Here is a 17,216-nt window from a genome sequence, read left to right on the forward strand (position 1 = left end):
GAATCAGCATATGAATATCAACAATGGTGACATGCTTCATGCCGCAATGCATGCTGGGAGCCATGATTTTAATACTATGGTGACTCCCAGCATGCATTGCGGCATGAAGCATGTCACCATTGTTGATATTCATATGCTGATTCTTGATGTCTGTGTGTGTGTCAAAATAATTTTTTTCCTTATAATGTATTTTAAAATCAGAATTCAGAATTTCTGATCTGCTGCAAGAAAGTTTTGCTGGTAAAATATTAATAAAAAAAATAATACATTTTAGTCAGAAATAAGATTAGTGATTTATTCTAGTTTATGAGGCTGAAAAATGTATCATGTGCCTCGCCTGAAAAAAGTGCAGGCAAAATGTACGGTTTTCTCTTCTCGCAGTGGATCAGACACTTACGAGATCAAACATGGATATCTGTTTGGTTACCTCATAAAGGTTTGAAACAACTTGAGGGTGAGTAAATGATGACAGAATTTTAATTTTCAAGTGAACTATTCCTTTCAGACTTCTCTCTGTTCCTCAGCAAGAGTTGCTCTCGTCAGCTTGTGAACAGGTTTTAAGAGGAAACTCTTAACTGAGAACTATTACTGTCATTTAGGAGAACTCTTAGTGGTAAGATCAAATGTTTTGGTAACACTTTATAATAACATTCAGTTATAAGTCGTCTACAAGTGATTAGTAAATGATTAACTAATTATGTGCGAAACATCACTATGCGTTCATAAATGATTAATAAGTGATATGAATTTAAATACAGAACTTTCACTTCATTGTATAACAGGGAAAAAATTTTTTTTGCCAGAAAACCTGAAAGAGTGACCAGCTACAACTCCAGTCTACAAGTCTGCTGCCTTCTTGATCACTGATCTGAGGACTACTGATCTGAGGACTACGTTGGCAAATCAACATTGAAAGTCATTTATTTGATAACCAACTGTTTGGCTTTACATTACCATCTCAGTCCACTTTAAAGCGAACTAAACCGAGATAATCCTGGGAGGTGATCTGGGACCGGTTCGTTTTTTTTTACTTTGGTTCGCTTAAAATGTCCATTGTGAACACACATCAGTCCGGGCTCGCTTGATTATTCCATTTGTGAATTCCAATGAGGTTTGGTCATCAGATGCCTCTGTAAATCGGCTGTTCATCATGGCTGCTTCTTCTGGCAGATCTAAACAAATCATTCGTTCACAAGGTACACGTGCACGAATAGTCAATTATTCGATCTGTAATTATTATTTAAAAAAAAAAAAACACTATTCGAATTTTACTGCATTTTAATGGTGTCAAAAAATTGATGAATAAATAAAACGTCTTTCTCATTAAACGTCATTTAAATAAACGAAAATTTGATTTTTATGAGCCCAAATATTCTAACACAATATATTTGAAAAATGCCCATCTCTACTTCCGAACTGTGTAAGAGAGATGTGCCTGCATGCCTTGCCCGTTTAAAATTATTGGCCTTAAACATTTAACATGCAGCATTCAGGACATTTTTTTATTTTTATTTTATTTATTTATTTATTTATTTTTTTGTGCCAATTACACTGACTAAGAAAGCAATAATTTTAAACTGGACAGTTTGTACACAAACACATTGTCAAATTAGTTAAATGTACTAGTTTTGTACATTTATACAGTTTAATGTATTTATATAGTTAAAATGTAATGAATTGAATGTGAATGGAGTGAATGGGTCAAGTCTGGTCTAAATGATGAAAAACAAACCTCTGTCATTTAAAACATGTGTTTGCTTATAGTAAACTTCACAAACAACACAACCCTCCTCCACATGATGGCATCTGAATCAGAATTCAAAGATCTCTTCTGGAATATTCATGGCCTGAAAGCAAGACTTTGCTGTGTTTCTACAAGAGATTGATATTGATGAGAAAGACTGGGATAAAATCACTAAGGCCTTTGGAAAGGAATATCACATGGAAAAACTGGAAGATGAGAAATTCAAAGGGCAACTGAACAATCAGAGGAGGACAATGTATTTAACCCCACTTCAGTTCAAACAGCAGAGGTGTTTCCATCCTTATTAATAAACCACACACCCGTCTGGAATCATATATTGATGGTGGAGATTATGCTTGGGTTCATGTTGAGATCGGCAGTCAGAAGTAAACCTTTCTGAGTGTGTATTACCATTCTAAAGGTGACCATCTAATCTGTGATCTCATGGTAAAGATGTTCAGCAGCTTCTTAACAAGTGAGTCAGAAGCTTTTAAATGCAGGCCTGTGATTGGTGGAGACTTTAACACAACACTTGATGGCCTGGATGTGAAGATGTTAACCCTCTGGAGTCTGAGCGTTTTTTTGGGCCCTGGGGGTGTTCTGACATGCCCTGACATTTGTGCTTTTTTCAGTTGCTTATAAACATATTAATGGCAAAGGTGTAAATTCACTCTATATAGCACAAACAGGACTACAATAATATGTGAGCCACATGTATGTACATGTTTTCATTTTTGAGAGAATAATGTTTATGCGTGGTTATCGAAAAAACTAAAAATTAAAATTTTTGAAATAAGACCACAAAACACATACTAAATATGTGGCAATAAGACTTTTGACTTATGGATGTCGTCGCCTATAGTTTTTTCTTCAAAATTATGTGAAAATAGTCTTGCTTTATCGTTCACATAAAACCATACATTGATTTAAATTGATGTAAAACAGGTTTTGCTTGGAAAGCCAATATGCGAGGGGGCGTGAACGAGGAGTGGTTTACACCTTAGAATACACCCACTCTGCATAATGATGAGCCATTCACTCAGGTGTGACACTGACTGAGCCACAATGAAAGGACAAAAGATATATTTAGAAGAAGACTTATATTGACCATTTAAGATTTTGCTTACATCTATCTTGTAAATATGTTTTGCTATTTTATTAAAATGGTTACAATTACAACAATAATTACAATTTCAACAATATTTCAAGTGTACTCTTTCTTTGTAAAAAAAAAATGATTATAGGCCCTACATTTTATCTATGTATTCATTAGTTTGAATATAACCAACATTGGAACAGCTAACATCTTAGTTGATGACTTTATTTTTGACAAAAATCGTATTTTATATATAGAAATGGCTAAACAAAAGCTTATTTGATGTGGCAGTATATTCTACAGTAAAAACTGTACCCAAATCTACTAAACAAAATGTTGTCTTTCATATTTCGTCTGACTGTAACGTTGTTTTCATGAAATATTAGGGCATATTGTTAATTTGCAGTTTAATACGTTAATTGCTTATACAAATAGCCTACATTTTATTTCAACATTCAGTCGATGTTTACTTATCTCAGTATAGCAATACAGTTTGCTAAAACATCATCATTCATTCACACACGCGATTTAAATTTAAACTGTCTTTGCCAGCTGTGGTAAACAGCGCGCATCTGTGCCGTTTATTCATTCATAAACAGAAACCCACGTGAAGAAATTCACGTGAGAAGGAAAAAACTTACTTGTATTCCTCAGCTCGCTCCTCGATATACCCGCACTTCTGAGGGACATTTTCGATTAGTATTATTCCTCACAGCGCTGCAAGACGGTGTAAACAAGTAATGATCTAAATAAACGTGTGTGTTTTCTCGAGCTGATGGGGGCGTTCACAGGATTGCCTCAGCCATTTGCGTTTGAATAGCGCGCGCTCTCCGTGGGCGGGGCCGATTATAACGTAATGAGATGAGATGAGCTCGACTGGAATCGCTCTCTTTTAATACAGATTTCACAAGATGAGAATAATTGTTTTTTTATATAAATGACTTCATTTAAAAGAAGAGAATTCAAGCTTCATGCCTGTCTGTCTGTATGTCTGTTTGACTGAGTATTCGCTGAGTTATTGTTAATTTTCGGACGCGTTTCAGAATGGACTTCACTGGCAGAGAGAAGGCAGAACTCGCTTCGTGTTTATTTTTCTTTATTTGGCAAAAAGCACAACACTTTGTTTTTATTGTGAGTATACACAAAAATAATACACATTTAACAGAATCGATTGATGTATGAAACTCCTATGGAAAATCAAAGTCAACAGAGTATTTATGAGTTTCTTTTACACTAATAAAAAAAAAGCGAGCTGGTATCGCCGGCGATACAGCCGACCTCAGGGGGTTAACTTAGCGCATTTGGGATACAGTGTGACAATCTGTGTTATTAACAGTAAGTAAAAATTACTTTGTCACAAACTTTCTCTTGCACATAAACACTGCACATGAATGTGTGGACGTGATATGATCGCTCAACTGCAGTAGCTTAGTGAATTACACTGGCAATAAAGACATTCTCATATCATCTCAGGTAAGTTCACTTCGACTCATGTTTAAAAAGTTTAAACTTAACTTTTAAATACTTAATTGTATTTTGTATTGTATCTGTATTATATTGTATTAACATTCACATCCTTGTCACACACGCAGATTGGGGGTCATAAACACACAACCATAAACACACCGGACGCACACATGGTCAAATGTCACAAACCACCTGCTGGTTGTAAAAAAACCCATAAATGGTCATATCATGTCATAGGGTATCAAATCATAGGGTCATAAATCATTTTGACACAAGCTCCCCTATATAAACTACTATGGTGCAATCACTATTGAAGAGGGTTGGAGGTTGGGATGAACCTCTGCCAGTTGACCTCTTCTCAGAATGGCACGCATGGGAAGAACAGCTTCTTAACTTACAGAGAATAACACTGCCTAGGTGTTACACACCAGCATCCTCCTCCATTATCGATATGCATGTCTTCTGTGATGCCTCGGAGAAGGCATATGGCTCTGTAGCCTATTTACGGGTGGAAACGGGTGATGACATCCAAATTGCATTCATCATGGCGAGGTCACGGGTGTCACCCAAGAAGCAACTCTCCATTCCACGCCTTGAACTCTGAACACAGAACTTGCACTCAACCTCAGACAGACAATCATGTGGACCGATTCAACAACCGTATTACACTGGATACAGTCTGAGTCATGCAACTATAAAGTGTTTGTTGGCACGCGAATCGCAGAGATTCAAGACCTCGTTGGATACGAGAACTGGAAATACGTGGACTCGAATAACAACCCTGCCGACGATACAACCCGGGGTAAGACCCTCATAGATCTGTCCCACACCTGCAGATGGAAGCAAGGTCCAGAATTTCTGCACCAATCTCCAGACCACTGGCCAATCCACCCTTCAGTGCCAGAAGAAGATTCAGAAGAACTCCGTAAATCCACATTCTGTGGTAATGTCACAATCAGTCATGCCTCTTTACCTGATGTAGAAAACTGCAAATCATGGGACGACCTCATCATGTCCACATATCAGTCTCAGCATGGTTCGGCAGCACCCCCTATATGTCTGAAGGCTGAAACTGCTGTACTCTAGACATACACAGACTGTTTCCTAAGGAAGTGCATGCCCTTAAAGCCAATAAATATGTGCATTCAAACAGTCGATTACACTCCCTTGCTTCCAACTTCACTCGAACCGGCTTCTGCACTGTACAATTTCCAAATTTGCCAACTGCATATAAGTGATGTTGGTCAACAAAACATGAAATCTGTATGAAACACATATAAACAAATGACACAAAATGTGTATAAATCCTATATGACTTTAATTTGACAAGCATATGACTCAATATAAGAACTTGAGAATGATTTGTATATGAACATCAGTTATTTTCTACTAATACTATACACCATTGCATACTTTTGTCATGTAAAGACTTTTTACAGTATTCATATATGATGCAAACATCCCCTACAAGTTGCATGTGTGCTATTTAGTATGAAGGTGGCCATAATCGGTCTGATTTTGTATAGGACATGTATTGGCCTTACATGAAACACAGAAGGTAATTCTGGCTGATTTACAGTAAGTAAGGAGGATATATGGTTGCTGTATAAGAACCATGCAGGGTTTTTGTTTTCATATGGGTATATTCCCTGTGTTCTTCCTCTGTCTGATGTCGGATAGTGTTTCTCCTGAGTTTCTCCATTTGTGTTATATGATTAAAGTCTTCCTTCTACGGTAATTCCTCGTCGTGAGTACTTCTATGCACCACCTGACGTAACAACCTGGGGTCTCTTGCCTTAATAAAATAATTATTGACAAATGTAAAATTTAGACAATGATATGAAATTTTAAAAAATCACTTAATTCACTGCATCAGTCCATTACCAGATATTTACAATGTTTAGAAGACTTATTATGCTTATAAACTTGCAACAAAAACAGTTACACTGTTTATGAAAATTATTTACTTTCAATAATTATGTTTATATAAGACATTTCTCCACGAGGCTGGTGCCACAGGTCTACAGTATGCTGTTTTTTAATAGTGTGGTTTCATGTAACTTTGTAGTGTTTGGCCAGAGCTCTTCTCTGAGAGGCTTCCCATAAACACATTTTTTTCTAGAACATTCCAATAATATTTTAGCCAGGGCCAAAGCCCCTGCTTTACCAAGGTGTCAAACAGAAGGTTAGTTGTGAGAGGGCTACACATGGCAGTTTACTGGTGGTATAGCAGTGTTATAACAACTTTGCTGTTTCACTTCAGAAAGTAGCTTATCGGGAATAATTACATTCAGAGCTGATGTCACAGCCATTTGAAAATGCTTGTATTTCAGGTGAGTGTCGAGTAACAGTAAAAGCAGTTGTAATTGACACACACCTGGCTCTGACTTCTACTTCCAACTTCTCCTCATGTAGGCTGAAGTAGGGTTTATTTGGTGTTAAAGTGATGTTGAATGCCGGGAGAACTTGGGATGAAGGATAAATAGGGTTATTCAAACCATGCATGCCAGCAGCTGAATGTCTGCACCATGAAGAATGTAAATAACTTACCATATTTCTTTACTTCAAACACCACGCTGAATGTGTTTTCTTCAACATCATCAAACTTCGCAACAACTTTCCATAGGAATTAAAAAAGATATATTTAATTCCAGAATTGGTGTACAGTAGATAGAGCGTCAAATGAAAGAATATATATTTTTAGTACTGCCCTGTATTAGCTTCACACATTAAATGTTTACAAACAGTCCACAAGACAAAATGATAACTGAACTTATACAAATAATCTTGTTCAAAAGTGTATGCGCTTGATTCTTAATATGAGTATTAGTAGACTGTTAGGGTAGTTCAAAACTTACTTACATCTGTTACGGAGCATCAAAATCAGAGGAGTTAGCATATATTAAGCAGATATCTTAATACTCTACTCATATAATGAGAGTTAGTTGGCATGTAACTTCAAAGTTACTTACAGTCAACATCATTTCTAAAGGGGACCATCAAAATAAAGTGTTACCAAAAATGAAAACACAAATCTAATGGTTTTCTTTGCATAATTGTTCACAGCAGGCCAGCTGACAGTCTTGCCTGGGCCCGGGACGAGATAATCTTATAAGAAGATAAGATTATAATCTAAGAGATAATCACGGCAGATGGATGCCGGCGTATGACGTAGGACGTAGCGTTTGATTTAACTATACTTCGTTCTACGTCACAACGCTTCCTGCGCTACGACCTACGCCGACATCCATCTGCCATGAACGTGCGACGACCGTTGCCGGAAGCAAGATATTTTCATTTATAAAGTTTTAAATATGTATACTTTTACGACAAAACCGCACGGATTACACTCAGAAGGCCTTCGTTTATCCCCCTGGAGCCGGATGGATTACTTTTGTGAAAGATGCATGCACATTTTCTGACTTGAAGCAGCCGGACCCCATTGCTTCACATTATAACCACTGAAAGATCTAAGACATTTTCTAAAATAACTGCAAATGTGTTCGTCTAAAAAAAATGATGGACATATGCATCTCAAACGGCTTGAGGGTGAGTAAACTATCCCTTTAATGTCAGCTGAATGGGCGGAAGGCTTTTTAGAGAAGATAAGGCAACGTTGTTGTTTTTTTAGCACAATTCACACCCCGCGGTAATTCAGGAGAAAAAATAAATAAAAATCTCCAAATGCTCCACGTGAAACTGCGGTCTTCTGACCTTTCACTATTGTGTCAATTGATTTTGATTAATATGTGCGAGGGAGAGAGAGCAAGACAGCGGCTCGATGGTGTTTTTAGCCCCCAATGGCTCCTTCCAGGCAGCTAACCCTAACCTCAACCTTAAACCTACCCATCCCCTCGCTGCCTGGAAGGCACTGTCGGGGGCTAAAAACACCAAACACCAAGACAAAAAGAAATTAAATGCAGGAAAACCCCTGACAAGGCTCGTAAACGTTAGCTACGCTGTTTCTTACCTTGTGTGGCGGGGTAGTGGAAGGGCAACAGTTACACTTATGGACAACATAAAAAGCAGACTACGCCACCCCGTCACGTGAACGGGGAAATTTCATAAGACACACAGGTTCGCTACCACAGAGGACAAGAGACGTGGATCTGAATACAAAATACTTTTATTTTCACAACAATAATTGTTTTAAATATATAAAATAATGTCGACTCAGGGGGCAAGAGCTTACACCACTTCGGTGTGCACCAGTCCAAAAATAAAGAAAGAAAACAAACAACCAAATACTTTCAGGCTGAGGCTTAGGGCAGCTAGCTGGGCAGTGAGTATCCTAAGACCACACCACTCACCAAATTCCACTCCACACAAACACTCACTCTCACACTCACTAAGTGAAGGAAATGCAGGTGCCAACGGCAAAAGGGCAAGGACAGCTAGCTTCCCTACACCGGGGGCCTTCAGCTCCTGAAAGACACAAACAATATACAATATACTTCACATTTAGCCGCAGACACTTGTATCAACAAGTTATAGTAGAACATGTTCAAACTACAAAGGAGGTCAACACTTGGCAAATTACTGGCCACAGAAGTTAAACAGGCTGGTATGACCCAGAGTTTACGTCAAATTGCCATTGAAGCAGCCATCTGCTATAAACAAAAATAGAATAAAAATGCTGAAATTTTAATTCATGAGTTTAAGGGTTAAAAGCTCCAAGTCATAGTGAGATTGTCCATCCTCTACAATGAAAACAACAATTAATTAAACAAACAGACAGATCAAATCACAGAAAAACAAATCCCAAAGAGAATGCATCAAAACAATAACGAAACGGTCACATCGTAGTATTAATGGCAGCAGAACAAACAGTGCAGTCTAGCGACGGTGTCTAGGGAGCATTTGCCCCGCAGTCCACAGAGACAAACCAGTCACGAGCGGATTGACGCACTAATAACAGACAAAATTAATAAATGAATTGAAAAACACCTACCTCATAATGTTCAAGAGGTTAGATACAGTATACATACCCAATAGTAGATCGCTAGACCCACAGAATATTCAGTTCCTCACAGCCTCGTTCATAATAGGCAAACCGCAAATGTACAGGTGTACCATCTGATCAAACACATGAGCTGCACTGTGATGGAAGCATAGGTTACCGGGGATCACACCAGAACAAACATTAGTCCGTTGGAATAAACATACCTGTAATAAGGACAGCCTGCACCCAAGAGCAACGTTTCACCAATCCAGACCTTAACCCTCTGAGGTCTGAGCTGTTTTCTGTGCCTGGAGGTGTTCTGACATGCTCTGACATTTGTGTTTTTTTCTGTTACTAGTGACATTTTCATGGCTAAAGTCTAATTACACTGTATTCAGCACAAACTCTGCTACAATAATATATCAGCAGCATGTATGTAAAAGTTTGTAGTTTTGAGATAATGACATTTATGCGTGGTTTGTGAAAATACAAAAAAAAATTCTCACTGAAATAAGGCCATGAAACCCATACTGATTATTTCTTCACAAGACTTTTGAAAATTGTATGATATAGCCTAGAATATTTGCTCCAAAACTATGTGAAAATCACCCTGACTGCTCATTCAGATAAGACAATATATTGATTTAAAATTTCTAAGACGTGTTTTGTGTGACAAAGCCATATGCGAAGAGGCGTGATCATCTCATGAATATGTAAGCTTTTCACACCTGAGAAAGACAAAGACACTCCCCTAACTGCCCTATTAGGAGCGATCAGGCCCTGTCATTCAGAGCAACCTTGCACAAAGAATGAGGAGATTTAAAAAAGAATGGCTTTTAGATTGTTTGGATTTATTTACAACACAACATAATCCAAAAATACACAACAAATGACAAAAGAGCACATTGAAAACAATGATCCAAAGACAGAGACCTTTGTGCCATTCCTAAAAACATTGTACATACCTTTAATTTCCAAGGTGTTTGATTTTCACTTTACCATGTTCATGTACAGAGACTCATGTGAATGTTGAAGTCAGCAGGACTCAGTTGCATCTGGTCCCTGAAAGAAAAAAAAAAAAGAAAAAAATGTGAACACACTGATATCAAGAGAAACTATAGGGCTGCACGATTTTGGGAATAGATTGTAGATTTTTCTGGTTAAAATTTCTTTTTAAAATTCACAGAATACACACACACACACACACACACACACATGTTTCCAACAATATATAATGAACAGGTTTGTTGTGCCTTGTAGGCATAGGCTACGCAGTGCTGCATAAAATAATAATAACAATAAATTAAATCTTCCAAAAGATTTCAAGAACAACTACGCTAGAGAAAAATATATTGATTATCATATGTTACTTCAAATGTTTCCATTCGTTATGATGATATGAAATGAGATAATAGTAAAAACATAAAGCCTAATGTTTGGTGCATTTTTCCTTTCAAACGCAATCGCGCTCCAAAATATGATACATTCAAACGCCATCGCGCTCCAAAATATTAAACATTATGGTTATACATATCTATGTTTGAGCAGATATCCACAAACAGTATTTAACAGTAAACACGGGTCTAAATAGTATAATATTCACCATATATCTAGCAACAGTTCAACTGCAATGTGAAGTTTATGCAACAATACCATAAACTAATAAGTAAGAATTTCTTACCTTACATCTTTCTTGTCTTCAAATCGCGTTCTTCTTCTTCTTAGGTAAATCCAATGTAAGCTCAGACGTGTCTTCCAAACTCGACGAAAAGCAGAGACTTGTGAAGTGTTCTGGTGTTTTGTGTTTGAGGTAACGAGGGCGTTCGCGTCCCATGTGGAGATTTGCATGTGAATCTCTTTTGCGCGAGTGGGCGTGTCGAATTAAAAAGTAATTAGCAAGCGTTTGAGATACTGGACATCCTGTTGGTTTTATACAAATTACTTAAGGCGAGACACTACAGGTGAATAGGGTAAAATTTTTAACTAGCAGATATCACCATGAAACTTTCCCAGTTGATTACCTACATTAAGATGAGAAAAAAATGTATTACAAGTTTTCTATAATTTAATGTTTAAATATGCAAATTAGGCAATATTTAATTAAATATGCGCTATTTTGCATATATTTTAAAAAACGAAATCTGAGTATTGGATAAAGCCAGGTTAAAAAATATTTTTTCATTGTGTTCACATATTAGATGGGAAAAAAATTACAGAGGGATTTATGGATATCTACTTTTGTTATCCTGTAAATCAGAATATACTGTCAATAGCATTAAAAAAATTATTTTCGGCATGTTTTTTGGAATAAAATGTTATATAAATCAGGCTAGGAATAATATATTTACAAATCCCTCTGTAAATGTCTTCATAATATAACTAGGTACAAGACTGGAAAGTTTGGTGTATATCGGTGCTACTGAAGTGGAGATTTCGTACTTGGAGTATGAGAGAAAGGTCATTTTGAGAAAACGGGCTTTAAAGATTTATCATCAGCCAATGAGATTGCGCATTAAGCCCTTTTACTTTCACGATTGGTTGCTGATAAAAAGGAAATGACCATATTTGGATCCGACAGCATTGTACAGGAGAGAGAGAGCTATCCAGCCGTGCGTGTGATGACAGGAAGAAGACAGAGATCGCGGAGCAGCGGGAGGATTAAGAACGCCAACTTTTGTTGAATTTATGAGAAATCTACAGACGCGAACAGACAAAGTGTAGTAAAATAAAGACCTAAATGTGTATTTCGGACTTTTTTTCATCACAAGTCTGAAAGAAGACATGTTATTGAAGACAAATATCCAAAAATCTCAAAATTGACCAGTAAAAAAAAAACGATGTTTTTGCCTGCCGTGTCTCGCCTTAAACAGAGAATATTTGTTTTCAGTTTGAATCCGATCATTTAAAAGTACACACTTAAATGTGTATAAAGGTGTATGGCTCATAAATGTGTGAGAAGTATTCGCTGAGTTTTGTTTCAGTTTATAGACGTGCTCAAGAAAAAAAAGTTCACCGCGACGGAGAGGCAGAACGCACACCCTGTTTATTTTCTTTATTTTACAAAAGCACAATGTTTTGATTTGATTGTAAGTGGACACATACAAAAGTAGAAATATCACAGATTATTTTTTTATATTTCTTTTTTCTGTATAACCATAAATGACGGAGTAATTTAAGTTTATGTTGCTGCTATGTGAAAAAAATCCAGCAAAACGCGTCGGCGCGTTTCTCGACCTCAGAGGGTTAACCTGGATAAAACATATACAGCCCCGCCTTAATAGTACATGTGTACTAGCAGCAACATTAGCCAAACAGCTAAGTACATACCTCCAGCAGAGCTGTGCGCACACCCACACAGAAACGAAAGTGATAAGGATGCATACCCAGGTGGCCTGAACTCACCTTAAAAAGGCCAGGGATGGCTGTCACACCCATCACTCAGGTGACAACCACAAATAGGGCGGGATCTAACCCGCCTTGCCACAATCTACCTCTAGCTCTTGCATCGTCACCCCGACGATGGACCAACTCCCATTACCGCCAAGAAATGACCTAAGTGCCAGGGCCTAAAGAGGGCAGAGACAGAATTAGACACAGGGGCCACCATAGAGACACCACCCCTCACCACTTCCGCTGCCCGAGGGAGGTGGTGTCGATTAGAATGATGACCAGCATTAGCTCGCCCCGTCTGTCGCAAGGCAATTCCACTATTACCAGGTTGATCTACAGTTAAGGGTTCCACTACCAATTCTTCACCACTATTTCAAGGACAATTAGGAAGAAAACAAATAAAAAGCTTTTATGTAACTCAAATATTACATATTTGTTAATTATTCCGTAATTTAATGCCCTGGGTTCTTCCCTACCCTGGGCCCGGGACAACAGACCCGTTTGTCCCCCCCTATCAGCGGGCGTGGTTCACAGTAGTGAGAGGGTATCTTTCAGAGAGAATCCCATTGTCTGCACTGGTGTTGGAGCTGATGTTCACTACAACACCATCTGAGTTCTGATTGTTCAATGGAGGTATATATTAAAAAGTATAAATAATTAAATAAAATTATGCGATGAAATGAAATGAAGCTAATTTTAAGATTTTAAGATTTAAGATATTTACCTGAATCTCAAGAGATATGTTGCTGTTGAAAGCTTGGAATTCATGATTGGACACAAAAGCCCTGTAATGAACTGAGAGATTCAGAGACAGAAAGTGAGAAGTAATAGTGATACAGACTTGTAATTTAACAAGCACTGTGCTTACTGACACAAATTTCACGATTCAAGTAGATTTCAATTCAGGAGCTTTTGATTAGAATCAATTTGATTTGATACAGATTAAGTGGGTCCTTGTAACATTGGTTTGGGTTTTTTTGGTGTTCATGTCTTTTATTTTGTAATTTGCCTTAGTCATATTCCCTGCTTCCTGTTCCTGTGTCCTTGTGAATGTGTCATGTTCTGATCATAGACTGTAAAAAAAGATGGAGGACGACCCTTCGCTCTCTTCCACTGGTGAAAAGTGAAGCCACCAGTGTCCCGATATGGCGCTGACATCTCGGGACCTGAGTCTGCGCAGTAGCGGTCTGTGGACCAGACCTGCACAGTAGTGAGCAGGAAGTAAAGCCGCGAAATCAAGGCCCCGCCCTCACTCTCGCAGAATCAATCGCTAGCACACGCTCCTGCACTTGTTTTCATGAATTATAGAAATTTAGACATTCAATTTAATGCTCCAATCTCCTCAGTCCTCCGAAGATCCCGAAAAAAAGTCTGTTGGTGCTTCAGTGACTACTTCACTCAGAGAACCTGTCAATCACTGTCAATCATGATGTCACACCACCGCATCAAATAAAAGCAAGCACTTCAACTTACATCAGTGTGATAACAAAAAAAAAAAACTACAGTAAATGACAGAAACCATCTTTGGAAAAAAAATATTTGAAGTGTAAATTAATTGTTTAGTTGGTCTCACGTGCCATTAAATAACATGGGGAGGCGGGGTTTATGACCTATACTAGGACCAGTCCCCGGGGGCGAATCGAGACGTTTTGGCTTCACTTTTCAGGGCTTGTGTGGCACACTTGGTTCTGATTGGTTGTTTTAATCATGTGTCTCGTTCTTATTGGTTCATTGCTTTCAGGTGTTTCTTGTTAAGTCTGTGTATAGCTCTCATGTTTCATTGTTCCTTTGTCTAGCTTTGTTTCCTGTAACTAGTGATGGTGAAATGAAGCATAAAGTCAAAGTGGTATCATTACACAAAGCTTTTCAACAAGGTGCACACTAACGACATCTTGTGATCAAAAGGTGGAAAATCTGCCTTTACGTCCCAGATGACCAAGCCATTATTTGGTTGTTTCATAATAAATCAGTTTGTGCTACAAAAATCACAAGACAATACAAGTATTTTGTCTATATAAATTAAGTTTTCACATATCATTGAACTTAAACAATATGAATAAATGACTCAAAAAATGAGAAAATACTACATGCACAAAACTACACGTTTAATATTCGTATTGTGTTTTATTCTTATCAAAGAAGCGAATGACTCTTGAACCTGCGCAAGTGGTTCGCGCTATTTTTGAAACAGAATACGAAGCAGTCACGTGGTTTGTGCAAAAATTAAGCTTTGGACGTTTTTTTTTATACAAGCTTCAAAGCCTCGGTGTTGAACGTCACGTCACTTCCTGTAACCACTGTTTGGTGAGTTTAATATAAAAATGATCATGTTTGTCTTATAGTTTTGTTTATTTTGTATCACGTTTAAATAATAAACTGCACTTATAGATTCAATTCATGTGTGCTCCGTGCTGCCGCTTGATCTGAGGTGGTAAAGTGATCTGTTGTGCCACATTAAAGAGCCCCAAAACAGTATATGTTTGAATTTCGTAATAAAATTGACAGATCTTTAAAGCTGAGTCTTGGTTTCATATCAAGAGCAACAAAGCACAAAGCTTACTGTGATTTATTGGATAGGAGGCAAAATATGCTGTGTTCAGCATAGACTGAAATATCTATTCTTGGGATTTAAGCATTCAGCTCTTCAAAATGATAATTGAATAAAATCGAGAAATCTTTAATTTTAACCTTGCTCTAGAGTGCTTGGTAGTCATGGAGCTGACCAAACCTGCTGAAAAAAGATTCGGAAAAATCTGTGAGACTGGTTGCGGAATTTGGGAGTTTCCACAAAGCTGAGAAAATTATCATGGTGTCAAACGGTCTGGATACATCTTCCTTCAAACTGATAAACCGCTTTACAACCCTGGAGACACAGGATTGATCTTATGAAAAGAGAAGAAAAAAGATTGTATGTGCTAGTTACTTATCTCAAAGCTTTACCTGATTTACATTTCTAGTTTCTACACACACAGACAATAAATACACTTGGTCTTCTGAGCCAACCTCAATGGTTTTGAGATCACTATAGTAGTTGTCTGAATTGAGGATGGCAGAATCCCGTGTCAGGACGGATTCCTTCCCGAATGTATAGACAATAATTTTGACTGTGATTGGCTCGGACAGGCTGTGCGCCTCTAGAAAGATATTCAGTTTGGTTCCAAGTCTCAGTCTTGCTGGAACTAGCATGATAAACCTGAGAGAGAAAACAAACACTTTCATTACAAAGTCCTTATCAGCTTTGCATAAAGTAAAAATGCATGCATACTGGATCACCTGCTATCTGCTTTATGTTTTTGTATGTGTTAACACTGACGAGACTGGAAAGTTATGTACTTACTCTGGTGCCGAGTCAAGAGCTTGATTGCCACTGTAAACACAAACAAAATACTTAACATTTATCATGTCGTTCCAAACCCATAAGACTCCCGTTCATCTTCAATGCCAAAACAATATTTTTAATGACACATCAGAGATTTCTGCTATCCACCCAAAACTTTGACGTTCATAAAAACATTGTACAAGTAATCTATATTATTGAGCAGTTTGATTCAAGTCTTCTGAAGAGCAGATCATTTCATACATTACAAACAGATTTAATTTACACTGTAAAAGTTATTAAGCAAAAAAGATTTTTTGTGTGTGTTTTACAAAAAAAAACTGTTTTAGTCTTTCTACTTAATAATTTCATGTTTTAATTCAATGTGTTACGTGCTGTTGCGAAAAACAAGTGTTTACCTTTTTATGTATTTGTTTAATTTAATCATGGGCTTCTGTTGCTCTTCTGAACTACTGAAACTAGTTACCCAAGATTGTCCTCATCTGTCTTGTTGTTATTTGATTCATAAGTGAAAAAAAAAAAAAAAAAAAAAAAAAAAAACATAAATAAATAAATCACAAATCAACCTACAAGTTACACAGTATATTTAAAATTCAAGAAACCTTGTAATTGGATACCAACAGTACCCATAAAAGCCGTGGAATAAGCAGCCTCAAAATGCAAAGATGGCAACAGTAGGAAAGCTTAAATAAGAAACATCCCTCCTCCTCCTAAAGCAAAAAAAAGAAAAAGAAAAAAATCTTTTGGAAAAAAAAACTCAAACACTCTTGGCCACATAGACCACATAGAAATCTGTAGTGCTGTCAAGATTCGAGTAGTTGAGTTAAATTATTATTATTATATATTTTTTTTATTAAATCAAGTTACGATCCATCTATTAACCGAAAAAAACAAAAACAAACAGAAGTGCTGCGTCCCACAGACGAGAATCTATGAATCGCATTATTATAATGCATGACTGTCACACTCACACACATCAGATGGACTTTGTTTTCAGTTTGCACCATTTGTCATTTACATTTATATAGCGCTTTTAACAATATAGATTGTTTCAAATGAGCTTTACAGTGATAATAGGAAATTTAACAGATTGTTTTGGCTTTACAGCAGCTCTAGAATAAAGTTATTCTCCAGCTAAAGTTATTACCTTGTTTGTTATTACCTATTACCTTGTTTGTCTCTTGTATTTAAGTTCCTGTGTTTCAGTTCTTAGTTTCGTCTAAGAATATGTGTGGTTGTG

The 17,216-nt window shown here is 37.2% G+C and overlaps 2 long non-coding RNA genes across 2 annotated transcripts; one reads left to right on the top strand and one right to left on the bottom strand.

Annotated features, from left to right (window-relative positions):
* Positions 1–9,525: 9,525 nt before the first annotated feature.
* On the top strand, positions 9,526–12,036 carry LOC309503942. Its single transcript, XR_014207947.1, has 2 exons — positions 9,526–10,491; positions 10,525–12,036. It is a non-coding gene; the product is annotated as an uncharacterized lncRNA (long non-coding RNA).
* Positions 12,037–15,743: 3,707 nt separating this feature from the next.
* LOC309503888 lies at positions 15,744–16,606 on the bottom strand. The gene is made up of 3 exons (XR_014207921.1): positions 16,375–16,606; positions 15,977–16,006; positions 15,744–15,832 (listed from the first exon to the last, which is right to left on the bottom strand). It is a non-coding gene; the product is annotated as an uncharacterized lncRNA (long non-coding RNA).
* Between the last annotated feature and the right edge of the window lie 610 nt (positions 16,607–17,216).

This window comes from Leuciscus leuciscus, assembly GCF_965113295.1.
Source record: "Leuciscus leuciscus genome assembly, chromosome: 1".
Taxonomy (NCBI): domain Eukaryota; kingdom Metazoa; phylum Chordata; class Actinopteri; order Cypriniformes; family Leuciscidae; genus Leuciscus; species Leuciscus leuciscus.